The sequence below is a fragment of the Thermobia domestica genome, chromosome 13 (assembly GCF_964235325.1).
Source record: "Thermobia domestica chromosome 13, izTheDome1.hap1.1, whole genome shotgun sequence".
In the NCBI taxonomy this organism is placed as follows: Eukaryota; Metazoa; Arthropoda; class Insecta; order Zygentoma; family Lepismatidae; genus Thermobia; species Thermobia domestica.
Window position 1 is genome coordinate 25,846,160 of NC_137466.1, and position 17,836 is coordinate 25,863,995.

Here is a 17,836-nt window from a genome sequence, read left to right on the forward strand (position 1 = left end):
TTCTGCGACATGAAGATATGATATTATGACTTACTTATATCAAGGAAAATCTTGCGTTTCGAAATCTATCGCTAATTTACCTCCAATCGCATTCTTTGTGTTGCATTGAAGCCACAAAGCTACAGCTTTTTCAAGTTTCCAAAACTGACGCCATGTCTGTTGTCTCACCTTACACGCTTGAGAGGGGGGAGTTATCTGCTACGAGCGGGGCGTACTTCCTCGAGATTATGCAGCAATATTTAGACGAGTTTGTGTATGTGGGTTACAACATTTTCTTCTTGCCAAATTTTATGGGTTTAAAGATGGACTTTTATATGTAATACATATGAAGAATGCCAAGTACATTTTTTACATTTTTATACAGTGGGCCCTCATTTCAGTTTAGCAGGGTGGGCCCTATGGTGGCCAGTCCGCCCCTGGTTTCAAAAATGGTATAGTAAGTCCACAGTTTACATTTACATGTTAGTGGATTTTCTAAACTTCTACTACTGATATTATAACCATCAGGGGCGGATCCAGGACCGACTTTTGAGGCGGGGAAGCGATGGGTTGTCATACTGCTACTTTTAAGGGCTCCAAACTCTGGGATTGGTTTTATTTATATATATAAAATAAGAAATTATTCAATTCTGGGGGGGGGGCAATCGCCCCTTCCTGGATCCGCCCCTGATAAACATATTACATTTTTAAATGTTATAAACAAATTAGGTTGGGTAACTGACAGAAGACACATGTCCCACCATTTTGTCAACATTTGCGCATAAATATGTATGTTCATATCTCGAAATTTCAAGCGTTAATTCACATGTAAAAGAAGTCCGAATACCTCTTCAGAAATTCGAGTCAGAGAGAGGAGACAGACCGACGGTGGTTCAGGGTTTATTAATAGTAGTTCATCTCTATTTCTACATAATTCTACATTACTTTACAAAATGCATCCTTTTCATCATTTGTAAATTAGTACTTTGCTACTTTTGGCTATTGTTTAGCTTTGGGGGGGCAGGGGGCAGATTTTCACTTTTTTTTTTCGATATTCTATTTCCATGCGGTTGTTTTATGATTTCATACGTTAAATTACGTTACCAACATTAAATTCAGACAGCATTGCCGAACGAGGGTAAGCAAGTGAAGGCGGGTTAGAGCCCCGCAGGGCAAGTTGTTTTCTATCTTCGTTACCAATAATTCACTTCCTTTTCTCACATAAATCACTTCCACTTACCTTTACGGTTTGTACAAATTCCCTACTGCCCTTAAAAAAAATGCGTTCGATACTTTCTTGACTATTTGAACACCATTATCAACTCATTTCTTTCGTAAATCATCCAATTTTTTGCTAGTTTTGGCCCCCAATACTAAACAATTACCCTACTTTTTAGTGCAAATGAAACGGAACTTAAAAAATCATATTATTAGTTATATAAAGTAGACAAAGAATTTTAAATTTTTTAACCTTATATTCTTTAAAACCTAGAAGTAAATCATAATATATTAAAATAAAGTAATTAGTCATGGAAGATAAAGTAAAGAAATGGAAATAAATTCCTTCCCGGGAATTTGTAGGCCAGGGGAAAAAACCCGGGAATATTCCCATTTTTAAAATTCCTTTCCACCGGGATAATTCCCGCTTCCCATTACTAGTCGGGACGCAGGACAAATGTCAGAAATCAGGACTGTCCCGAGAGAATCGGGACGGCTGGCAACCCTGGATGCAAGGGCTCTTGTTTTATAAGCCCATACATTAAATAATGATTTGTATTAGTTTTCTTCAGCAGGAAGTCAGCTGTTGCTGCCTTATCAGTTACGTCTTGTGGGAGGTATTGTATTCGTCTGAGAGTTTCACTTGAAGAGGGCTTAAACACAATGTTGAGATAGACACAACGTATCATCAGGGAAGATTTAATATGAAAGGTAATTAGCTTTTAGGTGGATTAAGATAGTATATAGGAATTAACTATTCACAGATGCAAGGTTGATGGGCTTTTGTGTTATGAGTCCATACATTAATTCATGATTTGTATAGTTTTCATCGGGAAGTCAGCTCTTACTACTTTATCAGTTACTTCTTATGGGAGGTATAGTATTAGTCTGAGAGTTTCACTTGAAAAGCGCATCAATACAACGTTTGTTTAGAAGGGTGTGCCCACTCAGCACAAGAGTGGCGTGGTATTCCATTTTATGAGGGCATAATTATATTCATGAAATATAAATTCTTAGCAGCAAATGCAGCCTTTCGGTATTAGGAAGTGTTAGGAGAGGGGTTGCATTAATGACTGCAGATTGACTTAACGAGGGCGGAATGTAAATACAGCAGAAAACACGAAAAAAAAAAAAAAAAACTTTGGAATTTGTCCTAGATGGACACAAAAGTACGAATGATATGTAGCTGAGTCAAGGCAGGAGCAGATACAGTGTGCGTCCGTACGGAAGAGGCGCGTTAGGGATGGTGAGTACACATGAAACTCTTGCCCACCTCAACCAAGGGTTGGTGGGCAACATGGAAACTTAAAAAAAAATTCTTGGGAGAGTCATTTTACACTTTGGTAAAGTCTCTTCTTTCTAACTGCGTTTAGATATTATATCCTAGGTCTTCCCTTTCTTGGTTTTCCTTCTACCTTTTCCTCTATCAGCACGGTAATCCAGTCGGAGTGCCGAATAAGATTGCCAAGCGTGCTCTTTCTTTTTTTATTTATTATCTTCATGATCTGTTGTCCTTCATTATTTATTTATTTTGCGTTCTAGAGACCAGAGTATTGTACATTCGTATATGCTGTATAGAACATGTCAAATCATATTGAGCTCTAAATAACAAACTACTACAATAGTTTCGTATACATCATATTAGTCTTAGTACGTGATACATATTAATACATAGATATACCACACACTATCCATTCATCTACCTGATTTTATTTGTAGTCCAAGAATCTGTTTTTGTATACATTATGCCATCTTCGTTTAGTATTTAGCACACATGTATTGAAGATATTTGATTATAATAATATACAAATAAGGATAGCTACTCATGTAATAATAAAATAAATCCTTCCCATTGATTCATACAAGTTTCTAGCTTCAATATGTTCATAAAATTCTGAGAAGTATAAAAGCAGTGTTCTTGTAGGTATTTTGTTAGTCTTTGTTTAAAATAGTGATCAGATTTTGAGTTCCTTATGTTGATGGGTTAGTCTGTATATTTTGGACCTTTTTGCTAAAGTGCTGTATTATGAATGGGAATTGAAAGATCACTTTTGTTTTTAGTATTGTATGTGTGGATATCACTGTTGCATTTTAAAAGACGGTTTGAGGTATTTTCTTATAAAGATTGCCGTTCGCAGTATATAAATAAAGGATAGGGGAGAATTTTAAGCTCTCGAAATATTTTCTTGAATGATACTCTTGATTTTGTACCTTTCGTCGTTCTCAGTACTCTTTCTTGAATTTTAAAAATTGTCTTACTTACTGCTGCGTTTCTCCAGTGTACTGTTCCATACGTAAGTAGACTGTCAAACTGACTATGATAAATTACTTTTAATGTTGATAAGTTAAGTGAAGCTTTCACCCTTTTCAAGGTAGAGTGCACCTTACAGTTTCTTTCCGAGTGTAGATACTTGCCTATTCCACGTTAGTGTATCACTTACCCAGAGTCCTAGAAATTTCGTTGCTTTAACGTTATCTATACATTTATTTTTAATAGATATGATTGGATAATTTACATTTGTATTTCGAGAGTGATGTAAGTTTATTATTGTAGTTTTATCAGTATTTAATTTTAATTTGTTATTTTCAAGCCATGAGTTTAATTCTTCTATTGTTTGTTTGATACTAACTTGCATTTTACTCTCGGTATATTCAGTAATGGCTAGACTTGTATAATCAGCAAACATTGTTGGTTTGGCTCTTTTTATGTAAGCTGGAAGATCATTGATGAAAATTACAAAGAGAGTAGACCCTAGAATCGAGCCTTCTGGCATCCCGCATTTAATTGGTTCAATGTCAGAGGTATATTTGAAACTTGCACCCCGCTGATCAGTGTGATCGATTATTACAGCTTGCTTTCTACCTTCTGAATAGCTTTGGAACCATTTGTTTACGACACCTCTTACACCGATATTGTTGAAGTCTAGAAAAATGCCAGTACATCTTTTCCTGGCGTCTAATGCGTCACGGATATAATCGAGATAATTGAATATTGTCCTTTCAGTTGACTTTTTGCGTTGGAAACCATTTTGAGCAATGCCTATTATATTATATTTTCCTAGGAATCTTATACGTTTTTGCATGGTTGATTTAATGATTTTTGCGAAAGGCGAAAGTAAGGTTAGAGGTCTGTAGTTTTCTAACTTATGCCTATCATCTTTTTTATAAATTGGTTTAATTCCTGCTAACTTTAATTTTTGAGGGGGCCGCGGTGGCTCAGTGGTAGAGCGTTCACCTCTGGTGCTTGGGGTCTCGGGTTCAAACCCTGCTCCCGTCAAGTGAACTTTGTGGTGGACAAACACCGCGTGCGTGGGTTTTCTCGGGGTTCTCCCGTTTCCTCCCACTTTCTTCATTCCACCATTTCATTCATCTCTCATCATCACCGTCTCCTTTAGCCTAACCGGCATAACCGTGGGACGTAAAACTCACAGATTTCATTTTTCATTTCATTTAATTTTTGAGGGAACTGCCCTGATGAAAAGGAAAGATTTATAAGATATGTCAGCGGTTCCTCTATATGAGCGAAACTTTTCTTCAGTATTACCATTGGAATGTCATCAAAACCTACAGACCATTTCTTTTTGTTTTGAAATTATTTAAGACTCTTCGTTTGGCATTACTAGCTGAATGAAGATTGTTTTTTGTATCCTATCTTCAGTAGATTTTATTGCGAAGTTACTACCCGTTACATTTTTATTTCCGATTTCAGTAAAATAGTTGTTCATAACAGGGTTGTCAAAACCCATGGTTTTTATTGAAAAAACCAAAAAACCTGTTTTTTTTTCTTTTTGGTTTGATCCAGGTTTTTGTTTTGGTTTAAAGAGCTCCCTCGTGGCTAAGCGGTTAGCGTACGCGCCTTTGGCGTGGGAGACCCGGGTTCGATTCCCGGCGGGAGCTCATGTAGTTCGGATTCCACGTTAATCAGTAGGTCCACGTCTCATATAGCCTCGCTGCTGAAAGGGAGGCTAAACTAAAATCAACTCAACTCAACTCTTTTGGTTTAAATAATTTGCTTCTCGACTTACATCAAAGAGAAATTGTTCACCATTTGAACTCGAAACCGGGACTAATTGACCACAAATACGGTATGTCTTCCGGCTCACTCACGAAGAACTTGCGATAAAAACACGTTGTACTAGTCCTTTCATACTTCTTAATATAATTGTCAAGACACAAAGGAAGGACAAAAAGATAAGCAGTTGCGCAAGTGAAACCATTATACAGAATTACATATGGACAATTTCAAAATACTGCAGAGTACAGAACTAATTTGGTCCAAGTTAATTCACTACGACTTTTATTGGTCCAAGTTAAAGAAATACGACGACTTAATTTGCATATCAGTAAGAAAAGTGAATAAAGATAGTAATTATGTGATTCTACTTTGGCTCTGACTGATTTATACATAAATAGATACAAAAGATACTTCTGATCTCAATAAATGCCTCTCGTGGAATTTCTATGACCTCCCTCCCCAAAAAGTACGGGATTTTGATGTATTTTACCAATAGTAAACATTATTCAGGCTTTCCAATGCTCCTATATTTCCTATTTTTCCTATATATTTGCATCTTTTCCTATAAACTCCTATATTTCCTATATTTTAACGAAACCACCTATATTTTTGTGGCATTGCTAGTTCTACTTGTGAAAATAACAAGAAAATAAGGTGTGAGTGGTTGGAGGGCCCTTTGTTTTCACAGTAGAGTGGCTGAATGTAGAAGAATAAACTTCATAAATAATATAACTCATATACGTTTTGTCACTATCTTAACTGATTTTAATATCCACTCCTAACAAGCGTACCTAACAAGATGTCTATCTCTACACACACCTATTTATTATGTATCCATAGCAACAACTATTTTTTTTTTCTAATTTACGATTACAAAAGAATAATCTCTTGATGTCTCTATGTATCTTTCTTTTCTTTTCACATAATACTGATCGCCTTTTTATAAGTTGGCACAGATTGCCAATACTATATACAACAACATAACAACGTTATCGTTGTAGAATGTCGTCCGAACGGGACTTCTGTAATAGTTTCACTATGAAGGAAAGAACCCTGGGTTAAAGTTCATGAAACACCTACCTTCTGAATAGCCCTCGTATATACTCAATATTATTTTTAATACAAATATTTTACTCTTCAAATATATAATATATTATAACATTACATTTTTTATATTTATTAATATGTCGATTTACAATTATCATCAATGGGCCTATTCAAAATTTAAATCTAACTAATAGTTTCCTTCATGTTCAAACAACATTAATCAGAAATAAAGATCTTTAAAATATTAAATATTAGTAGGATCAGAAAGCATTAGAACATATAAACATATGAAAAATTAAGAGATTCGATATTCATTATTCATATTCTTTCCATAAGTTGCATCTGTTTTATATATCTGTCATTACCTTGATGCGTTTACATTAAAATTATGATCTTTTATTCTTATATATTTATAATATTCGCATGAAATTCGAGTAGAATAAAAACACGAAAACAAGAGTAGCGTCTTACAATAAAGCTTTTAGATAATTTCCTAGCATGAAACACAAACTAACATTTCCTCAGTTAATACTATAAAAGGAAATTGCAACAAAACTATAAGGAACAAATTCAATAACATTTTTAGTTGACTGCCATAAATTAACTTCGTCAATATTCCGTAAATGATTTGCTTTTTACATATTTAACAAGATATTTCATAATTACATATGCTTTCAACGTACATTTTAATAATAAATCGACTGAAGAATATATTAACCATAGACGTAAGCAAAGGTCAATTTAATACAAATCCATCGGACGCCTTTTTGATAGTTCAAGTTATACGTTCGAAGGGTTCAATTAAGCTACATTGTATAGCATAATCTTGTGTACATTCTTGTCTTTCATAGGATGATACCATATTTTGATTCCTACTTACAGAATTACTGCCATCTGCAAATTGATTTTGTGAAAATCGGCGATAATTTATTATTCCTATTGAAATTTCTGTTGCTGTTTCTAAAATTCCTAACACCATTTCTGTGATTCGGTTGTGTTTGATTACCGGTACGATTATAAGTATTCATTCTTTTATTAAAACTAGGCACATTGGAATTATTTTCAGGTTGTACATTTACATTACGAACAGAAGCATATTGTGGCTGATTACGTCCAGAATTACCCTAACCTCTATCTTGTATTCTATTATTCTGTATTGCTGACTGACTTTCATAACTTTGAATAAGCATAGTTAAATGGTTAAAGTTGATGCATTGTGCCGACATTAACAGTTGTTGTAATCGGAATGGCAATAAGATTCTAATGGAAGCTATAATACGAGATTCCGGATGATTTGGATTTAGTGATCTCAACTCATTATATGTAGATACTACAAAATTCCGTAATACTCCTATGCAATTTTGGATTAAAATATTTTGTTCTCAAGATTTCTAATTTGTTGTGCTATTTCTTCATTTTTTCGAGCTTCTTTTTCGTCAAGATTCCTAATTTGTTGTGCTATTTCTTCACTTTTTCGAGCTTCTTTTTCGTCAAGATTCCTATTTTGTTGTGCGATTTCTTCACTTTTTCGAGCTTCTCTTTCGTGAAGATTCCTAATTTGTTGAGCTATATCTTTTAAAATGTCAGTAAGATTTACGTTGGGATTAATCTCTAGATGAGTACTCCGTTCTCCAGTTGTATTTCTATCCGTGACACTCATGATAATATTTCGGCGTATCACTTTTCCGCTTCTTAGAGTGGTCACACTAAGGTCACTTATAATGTTGGCCGTTTTTACTGTACTTCAAAACGACAAACTTATTTTCCGGGCATAAGGCACCAATTTTAGAAGAATAAACTTCATAAATAAGATAACTCGTATACATTTTGTCTCTATCTTAACTGATTTTAATATCTACTCATGAGAAGCGTACATAACAAGATGTCTATCTTTACACACACCTATTTATTATGTATCCATAGCAACAACTCTTTTTTTTTTTTTTTCTAATTTACGATTACAAAAGAATAATCTCTTGATATCTCTATGTATCTTTCTTTTCTTTTCACATAATACTGTTCCACTAATTCGCCTCTGATCGCCTTTTTATAAGCTGGCACAGATTGCCAATACTATATACAACAACATAACAACGTTATCGTTGTAAATGGAGACACTTCTGTATTTCGTTCTTTTGTGCTTGTTGTCTAAAGATGATTACACCAAACAATATACAGTTACCGAGCCTTGTCCAGTCAGTATTGGATTTAGAAGGCCACTGCTGTCTGCGTCATGTTCGAAGCCGATGGTTAACTTTGTCCTCTGTGTGCAAACTAGAGATGCAAAAAATCCGGCTTATTTGGGGAAAAAACGAGAATTTTGGAAATTTTGGCTTTTTTTTTTCTTTTCATTTTCATGATTTTTCTACTTAAATAGCTTTCTTATAGTATACTCTAAAGTTAAATAAGATTTCATGACCTAAATGCTATATTTCGCCCTGGAATTCACCATCATGATGGATGAAACACATCTTTTATGAATTAAACATAAAGTACGTAGTATTTGAGGGCAACTGTAGAAGATATTTAACTTTATTTTAACTTCTGAGTTATCGACATTTTTTTTCTTCTCTACGTCATTTCTTTTTAGTCGTCCGTGTTTCATTTCCTAGAGATTAGTAGGCCTACTCTAGCTTCTAGCACATAAGTTAAACTTACGTTTTTCAGTATATCCGTCAGAGCGTACGTCTGTCAGTATATCTTTCAAAGCGTACTTCCATATTCTTGTTATACTCTAGCTGTGCAATGATTTAGCAATAATCTTCCGGATACAAACTTGAATACCATTTTATACAAATAATCACTAGGGGATTCAGAAAAGTATTTTGAGAGGTGTTTCTCTGCTTATTTTTTTATTTTTTTATATTTTATTTTATTTATTTTTTTTTTTTTTAATTTCCTAATTTTTATTTGGGAGTTTGAGTACAACCATAACTAAGTTAATATTTCGTTTTGTTTGTATATTCAGCAGTAACCTTCCGGACACAACCTTGAAGACCATTTTATACTGATAATCAGTGGCGGTTTTAGAAAAGTATTTTGGGAGGGTTTTTTTTTTTTATTATTGTTAGTTTTTCTAAAAATGCCTAATTTTTATTTGAGAAGAGCTTAAAGTTTGAGTAAAGGCATAACAAATATTTCGTTTGTTTTAGAAATTCTGTAATTCCGGGTATAAGCTTCACCCGTAAAACATCCCCACCCTAACTCCCTTCGCAAATCCGTCACTTCTGGTAATTAGTAATAACAACGATTTAAAAACTATAAGAAAGGAAGTCGGCCAGAACTCACAGTACACGCATTATCTCTACATTCACAGTTACAATTAAGTAAAACTTTTGTCAAAATGGTCGAATGCGGGGTTGAATCCCGGACTTCCCGATAGAAGCGCAAAAGCTCACCATTCACTCATGGTGGTTGTGCAGTTGTGCTTAGCTTAAATATATTCTCTCTCTCTCTCTCTCTCTATGGCCTATGGAATCCGAAGGTTCAATGCCGCGTTCACAAAAGCTATCCACTAACGCCAACTGGATTCAGTTCTTACTTTGTATTCCTATTTCTGCGATATCCATTTTAATATTGTTTTCCCATTTGCGTCTGTCTTCCTAATGGACGTTTTCCGATTTGATTTCCAGTTAAAGCTTTGAAAGCGTTCCTACTTTCTTCCATTCTGGCTGTATGACCTGCCCACCTGAGCCTCCTAGATTTGAAGACCGTAAAGATGTTTGGTAAACCGTATAAATTTATGCAGTTCTGCGTTATGAAGTTTCCCTCATTCCTGTTCCTCTTGGGTCCGAAAATTCGTCTCAGGATTTTATTTTCAAATACTTTCAGTCTGCGTTCTTCCCTCAAGCGACCATGTTTCACAACCATAAAACACAACAGGCATGATTATTGTTTTATATATTTCAAGTTTTAAATTCATCGACAGAATTCGCGACGACAAAATATTTCGAACTGAATAATAACACGAATTTCCTTATTTCAGTTGACATTTAATTTCTTAGTGGATATGATTTTAATCTGGTGATATTGATCCCAGACATTTGAAAGTATCCACTTTGTCGAAAGTATTATTAGATATTTTAACGCATCCATAATTTGCCATATTACGATCCCGGTGAACGTCCATGTATTTAGTTTTCTCTGCGTTTACTTCTAAACCAATGTCGCTGCAAGCGTATAATAAGGACTCTGCATTTCTTTCTATTGTTCTCCTATCATCCTCTGTTAAATTTACATCATCAGCATACGCCGTAACCTGGTGATATAATTCAGCTCTAGGGCCTGGTTGCTATCTATAATTTTCCTTATAGCGTACTCCGGAACAAAGCTGAACAATAATGGCGATAACCCATCTCCTTGTTTCAGGCCATTCTCGACGTGGAAGCTCATAGACAAGAATTTTTCTGCTCGGACTTTACTTTGGGATTCATTTAAACACATTTTAAGTAATCTAACTAGTTTTTTCGGTATTCCGAATTCTGTAAGAACGTCGTACAAAGCTTCCCTCCTATGCGAGTCGTAAGCCTTTTTAAATAAACAGCTGATGTACTGGGTAATATATTCCCATTTCTTTTCGAGTATTTATAGAATAGTAAATATCTGGTCGATAGTTGATCGATTTCCCTAAATCCACACTGATAATCTCCAATAATTTCATCTGCGTATTGAATCAGTCTTCTTAAGAGAAATGCCTCAATAATTATTACATTCAACTTTGTCGCCTTTCTTGTGAATTGAAACAGTGATTGATTCTTTCCACTCTTCTTAAATGTATTCCATAGTTTTTCTCTGTTTATTAAAAAAGAAAAAGAAAAAGTTTCGTAATGATATGTTAAATTCCTGTCGTTAAGAATTCAGAAACCTTCAGGGCTGGGTAAACCGTGATGGTGGTTATAATCTAGGAAACCGCACGATCAGGTGAACAGTCTATTACGCATATGATCCATTTACAGAAAATTTGGTACTTTCCCGATTCTGAACAAGCTTAAGGAACAGTCAGTGGATTATACAATTCGGAATTTTACCGATTTTGCAGATTCCAAGCACCTGATAGGTGGTAACATTATTACGTATGTGATCAATGAATGAAAAATTTGTTCGAATATTCATATAATGTATATGAAAGTTAAAACTTAAAAATTTCTAGAATGTACAGAACCACCCGAAACCAAGCTCTTGATGTGCAGCTTTTAAGATTATCATATAAATGTATTTCTCTCATGTTTTATTTTTTGTTTCAAAAAGATGGTGTGTGATATTTTGAAGTAAAAATACTACATACAATTTTGCTAGTTATTTGTTTATCTTCTTTTTAAAAAAAGTACTTATTTTTGTGTATAAGAAGTTAAAAAATTGTATATATATATATATTGGTTAATCCTTTGGAATTCATAATGTAAATATGTTAAGGGTTAATTTTTTTTTTTTTTTTTTTTTTTTTTTTTTTTGAAATTCATGGTTTATTTTAAGGTTTTATATTATTTTCACATCAACCACTAATCAAATGAGTTCTTGTGCTGTAGAGAAGCGAAACAAAGTCTGCTTTATCAATTTAAAGCAAAATTTTGAAAAAAGCCCAAAATTTCCCAAGCAAAAAAGCGAAGCAGAAAAAAACGAGTTTTTTTTTTTCCAAGAAAGCCGTTTTTTTGCGAGCCCTTGTATCTCTAGTGCAAACGCATTACGGAACAACTTCCAGGGCTGCGTAAGTACTTTCTGGAGTATCTGCCAGCACAAGATAAAGCATGTCATGAAAATAATCGCTACAGAAGGATTAAACAATTTCTGAAAGACAAGTTGTTTGAAGCTAAAAACTGCATTTCATCATTTGTACACCAATTATTTTTTGATATTTTTTCGGTACTTTCCTTTCAACGCAAAGATCCGCTAATTCATTTACGGCTCAGAGCTAGTCAGAATGATGCTATTGAGGTTTGTGAAGCGGTGTGTTGGGGCAGAAGGAGGGTACTGATTTATCTGCAATTGACTTCAAGAACTATCTGTGGCAATCTAAAGTTGGAGTGAAAGCGCAAACTGTAATAGCTAACTGCTCAGAGCTACAAAAGAGGGAATTCATGGAATATGTGAGGCGATTCTACATTTGTGTGGTTTCAAAACTGCTTAAGAAATTACCAATATCGAAACAATTGTTGAAGTACCTGCAGTGTCTACATCCACTATTGAGGAATGATATTATTTGCACGGAATTTGGCAAAAAATAAAATAAATAAATAAATAATAATAAAAAAAATGAAGCATTGTATTTGCAAATCATAAAAACATCAGTGTTTTCATGGACGAGTGGAAACTATTCTGTGGATCCAATTATCGAAGATTCTTGGTTTACGGAAAATCCTGAGTGTGTTGATGTCAGATACTTGTCCGTGGATCAATACTGGGCAAGAGTATGTGATAGAAAAAATTCGTATGGAACAATTATAGCCGTCTGCACCAACGAAGTTTAAACGAGCGTTCACTTAAACGCGTTCAAAATTAAACTTTCAAGATTAAACGTGGTTCCCGGACTTTTGTTGCACCATTGAAAGTCGAAGTTTAAGTAAACTTCGGTCAATTTGTGAAATCAACTCTAATTGGTTGTCGTCTTTTGTCTCTAACCTTTGTTTAACAAAGTAACAAATGAAGAAATCATATCGCGTGCCGAGGTTTTCGACCTTCGACATTGTGTGCATCTTGACTGAATACATCATCAAAGAATGGACTAATAAATTCTACCTGAAATAAAATTAGCGATTAATACTTGGTGTTGCAATATTGGTAGTAGATTTTACATTAGATTGTAGCCTGTAGTTTTACTATACGGATCCATAGTATAAGTAGTAGCACTAGTTGAAGTAGGAAAGGGTTAGAGGTCCCGCAGGGGTTTTTTGGGTTCTGTTCTCGGTGCAGTTTTACTATACGGATACACAGATTGCAAAATGTATAGAGAAATATGAGCAGGTCTTTAATTTTCCCATTTTATGTCGAGAACAGAGTCCAACTAACCCCTGCGGGGCTTCTGACTCGTCCCTACTACTACTTATACTATGGATACGTATAGTAAAACCACACGTTGTTCTCGACATAAAATGGACACATTAAAGACGTATCCATTTTTCCCGTATATTTTACAATCTGTGGATCCGTATAGTAAAACTGCACCATAAAGATTACACTAAACTTATAACAAAGAGCAAATATAATGTGGATCTATGTGGACCAATGGTGATTTCAGGAATTGGCCGGGGGGAACTTCTCCGCGAGAAGCATGACATTCCCTCGGGACCATATATCCTGTCATGCTCAATGTATATTCCTAGTATTTTCGTTACTAATACATTTCATCCTTAGTATATTGAAATTCACCACCACTAGAAAATAAAAAATAACGAAAGAACTTCTGGAATCTACTGATGGGGAACACTGATTCAACAGTTATACATATTTCATCGTGCAGGTGTTATTCTAATATCTTTTACATCTTTTTCCCTGTTGGCGTTTGCCTACAATTCCCAATTAATATAGGTAAAGCCGAGGAGCGCTACCATTTATTCTTTCTACATATGATCTAACGACTTCTGCATTTTAAGTTTCTTACCTGTCCACCAGCTACGCACACATTTATAATATGCTTGCAAACTTATATGTTATAAATACAATAAGTGCAAAAACCACGCACGAATCGGTGCTAAATGGCCAACACAACCAAAGTTTGTATTTTTTGTATCCCGATTCGGAGCAGGGCACAATTTGAGGGATCGCTCGTGATTTTGTCCGCGAAAGCAGGCACATTAGCGATGGTGGTGTATACATAAGGAAAGACCAGTGTGGAAAATATCAACCTCGACTATAGTCCACCAGCTTCACCTTGGCGTAAACCGTAAGAGGTTCAAAAATAGCTTGTAATAAGCAGCTTGCAAAGTTTGGTGCCTGGTTTCGAAACATGTGGCTTTCATTATATGTAGCAAGTTTCTATGTGTCTTATACAATTGTACTCAATTGCTTGATAACACTCTAGGAATAACTGGATAATAAGTTTTACGCTGTTTGCATGGAATTTTGACAAGAAAATACTGTATTTATAGACATAACTTTTATGCCCTCCTAAGATTAACCTTTAGTGAAAAATTGTTTAAAAAATACATTGTCGGAAATGCTATGAGCTGATTTTGTAAAAAGAAAAAAGAAAAGAAATGCACAGTACTTTATTTTTAAGTGGGTTCTTTATTGTAAAGCTACAGCCTCGCAGGTTTTCTACCTACATATCCTCCTTATTTCTTTTTCCGAGTTAACAGACTTTACCTGAAAATTAAGAAAGAACAGTATTCCTAATCTACACCGTTTATTTTATTATTATTATTATTATTATTATTATTATTATTATTATTATTATTATTATTATTATTTTGCTTTTGTATTTCAAGAACGAACTTCAGAACATTTATTTCATTTTATTGACATGTCATACATTGTATCTAGGAAAAAATAATGAAACCACGAGCAAAAAAGTTTTCTGAACACGAGAAATGTATTGTAATTTCATTAGTTGAAAAATACAAAGACATTATTGAATGTAAATATATTGATTTGGATCAACGAAGATTAAATCCCCAAATTCGGCCGTTCAAGCTAAAACCAAATTCATCCACCATTTGACCGAGACTTAACCTTGAACGTTGTTGGTGCAACAGTCATTTTCAGCGAACTTGGTTATGACACTCGTTCAACAGTTGAATTTCGTTGGTGCACACTGCCATTAAATATCCAGTGATGTCTAAAGTGGTCAAAGCTTACCTCTCAGTATTTCATGATAGTGCTGATATGGAACATGGTTTCTCAAAGAACAGACCCATTTTAGGAAGTGATCGATCCCATCTTGTATAAAGACTCTTGAGGACTGTAAAGGACAGCATTAGAATGTATGGAGGAAAAGTAGAAAACATACCTGTTACAAAGCAGTGAATAGATGCTATGCAGAACACCTGGAGAAAGTATAAAGATTACTGATAGAGGTCTGCGCGGATGCGGATATCCGCATCAAAACGGGTATTTGCGGATATATATCTCTTTTCTGTGCGGATAGCGGATAAAGTTGAGGATAATGTTTCCTACATGTTTTCTACCTAAAAAAATGCTGTGAATTTTCTGATAATGGTGGAAATAGCACTAGAAACGTTCGTTTTGAGTTAAAGGTTTTAAAACCAGTTGAAAAATACTAAAATCAAAATACAAGTGTGTTTGAAGCTTGTGACTCAGTGACAGCAAAAGGACAATAAATGACATGAGAGAGTTGTCCTTTTTATTGCTGTTTTCAATATTTTTAGCAGCCGTTTTGTAGGTGAATGACATCTCTGACCTACACAGAAAGAAACGACAGGCCCCATCGCTACTCCTCAAGTACCGCTATTTGCTGTAAAAAAGAAAAATAATTGCCGCCAAAGCCCCTCTGATAAAGCTGAAAATTTTCAGACCATTCGCCTTGAAGAGGAAGAAATATCTTCAAATAAAGTTTTTCTAGCCTAAGAGGTCAGGAACCAAAAGCCTAATTTAAAACACCGCACCCCCTTCCATAAACTGAAAACTGGTCAGCAGAATTATCTTTGCCTTTTATGACAAACTGGAGAAGCGCATAGGTCACCGAAATAGTAAACAAATCACATCATACGCTCATCTTTCTTTCTCCCTCTTTAAAAAAAAAAAAAAAAAAAAAAAAAAAAAAAAAAAAAAAAATCATCTTCACTGTTTCCTTTGAAGTACAGCAGATACTGAATGCACATTTGCGACCCAACAGATTTCTCTCTTCGGAGAGGTGCCACGGACCTCAATGAACATTCCGAGGGATTGGAGGTTTATAACAGCAATTGTTTCTCTCTCTCTCTCTCTTCTTGTGTGTATGTGTATATGTATGTATGTTCAGGGCCTCTAGTAAAGAAAGAAAGAACCAATGCGTTGTTTCTCCTACCCTAAATGTGTCCAACAATGAGTGGGGGCTGCAAAGAAAAGCAGTAAATTCTAAACTTCCTCTATTGCCTCTTCCAAAATTAACAGTATAGACCTCCTATTTGTATTCGAAGTTATTTTCACTTCTAGTTTCAGTAAAAGCGTGGTCGTGAAAGCTTGAGTTGATTTTGAGTTTAACGTCCTGTTCAACAGCGAGGCTATATGAGATGTGGACCTACTGATCAATGTGGAATCCGCACCACATGAGCTCCCGCCGGGAATTGAACCCGGGTCTCCCACGCCAAAGGCGCGTACACTAACCGCTTAGCCACGAATGAGCTTGGTCGTGAAAGCATGCATTGTATTGCGTTGTTAGTTTCGTCACTTATTTTTTAAATTTAGTGCAATTACTGGTGCTAGTGTCAGTTCGGGATATGTGGATGTATTTGCGTTCCTGTGATTAATTTTTATTTCTTAATAACGATTGTTTTTATTTCGCCTTTGTTTCTAGAACAAATGCCCCTTTTTTATGAGTAATGAAGAAGTTTAAAAACTTAGTGACGTGCTCTAAAATTAGTCGATTGTGAGGATATTACCTACGTGGCATTATTTTGGTCCGATATCTGCATTTGAAGATCTTGGGTAAGTACATAAATCGTTCATTAATTTCTAATTTGTATCTGCACGGTTTATATTGCATTTTATTTATCGTAGTTGGTATTTGATCACGAGGAAACTGATATAATATATTGTTTCGTTTGATTCAGAAAACTACATGTATTATAGAATATGTAAGTTGTATATATTTGCTATCTCATTATCTTCGGATTCGGAAGCGGGTGCGGATAGAGATGCTGCGGATGCGATGTTTTATATCCGCGCAGACCTCTAATTACTGAGAAGAGTACAGATTCAAAGAGGCCGCAGTGGCAAAGATTTCCAAAGAAGAAAGTGCGTTATGAAATACGAAGCAAGAAGCATTATCAAAGGAAGTTTGAGAATGAATCGTCTCTGAAGAAATTAAATGAAATGGATGAAACAGTACAGAAGCAAATGGAAGTAGCTACTAGACTGATGATAGATGCTCAGACAAGATTATCTTCTGCGCTGTCAAAAAAGGACACGGCTGACGTGCCCAGGGAATGATCCAGACGACATCCTTGAAGATGAATGAACTGCGGAAAATTCAAGATGAGCAGAACAAATAGAATCGGAAGATGGCAAATAAGCATATTCAGGCACTGAAAAAATGAAAGTATAACTAATACTTTTACTGTAAGATATATTTCCTTAGATTCTGTGTGCAGTTGTGTATTTAGATACTTAACAAACCAACTCTTTGTATCATGTGCTTTGCGATTTTTTTAATGAATGAATTGTGTATTGATTTTTACAACTTACGTATATTATTTTACAAAAAATAAATTGTTAACATAGAAATGATAGGATCTTGCCAGTGATGAAATTATTCACATCTTGGAGATGTATTACTTACACTGATTTTTCTGATGCAGATCCTTTATACACTTTCCTTATGGTGAGGGTTGCCAGATTTAGTAAACGAAAAACCGAGACACTAATCTCAAGCTATATACATGGTGTTTGAGAAAAACATTACAACCACCTTTGGGAGCTGATTCC

The 17,836-nt window shown here is 34.9% G+C and overlaps 1 protein-coding gene across 5 annotated transcripts in view; it reads left to right on the top strand.

Annotated features, from left to right (window-relative positions):
- Positions 1-1,632: 1,632 nt before the first annotated feature.
- LOC145668055 (uncharacterized) overlaps positions 1,633-17,836 on the top strand; it is a 59,508-nt gene continuing 43,304 nt past the window's right edge. For 3 of the 5 annotated variants that reach the window (XM_081735543.1, XM_081735544.1, XM_081735542.1), the window contains exons 1-2: positions 1,636-1,908; positions 16,707-16,837. The gene's annotated coding sequence lies outside the window, so the exon portion shown is untranslated. Of the gene's footprint in view, positions 1,909-16,706; positions 16,838-17,836 lie in introns of all 5 variants that reach the window. The other 2 variants (XM_081735546.1, XM_081735545.1) reach the window with 2 other exon arrangements.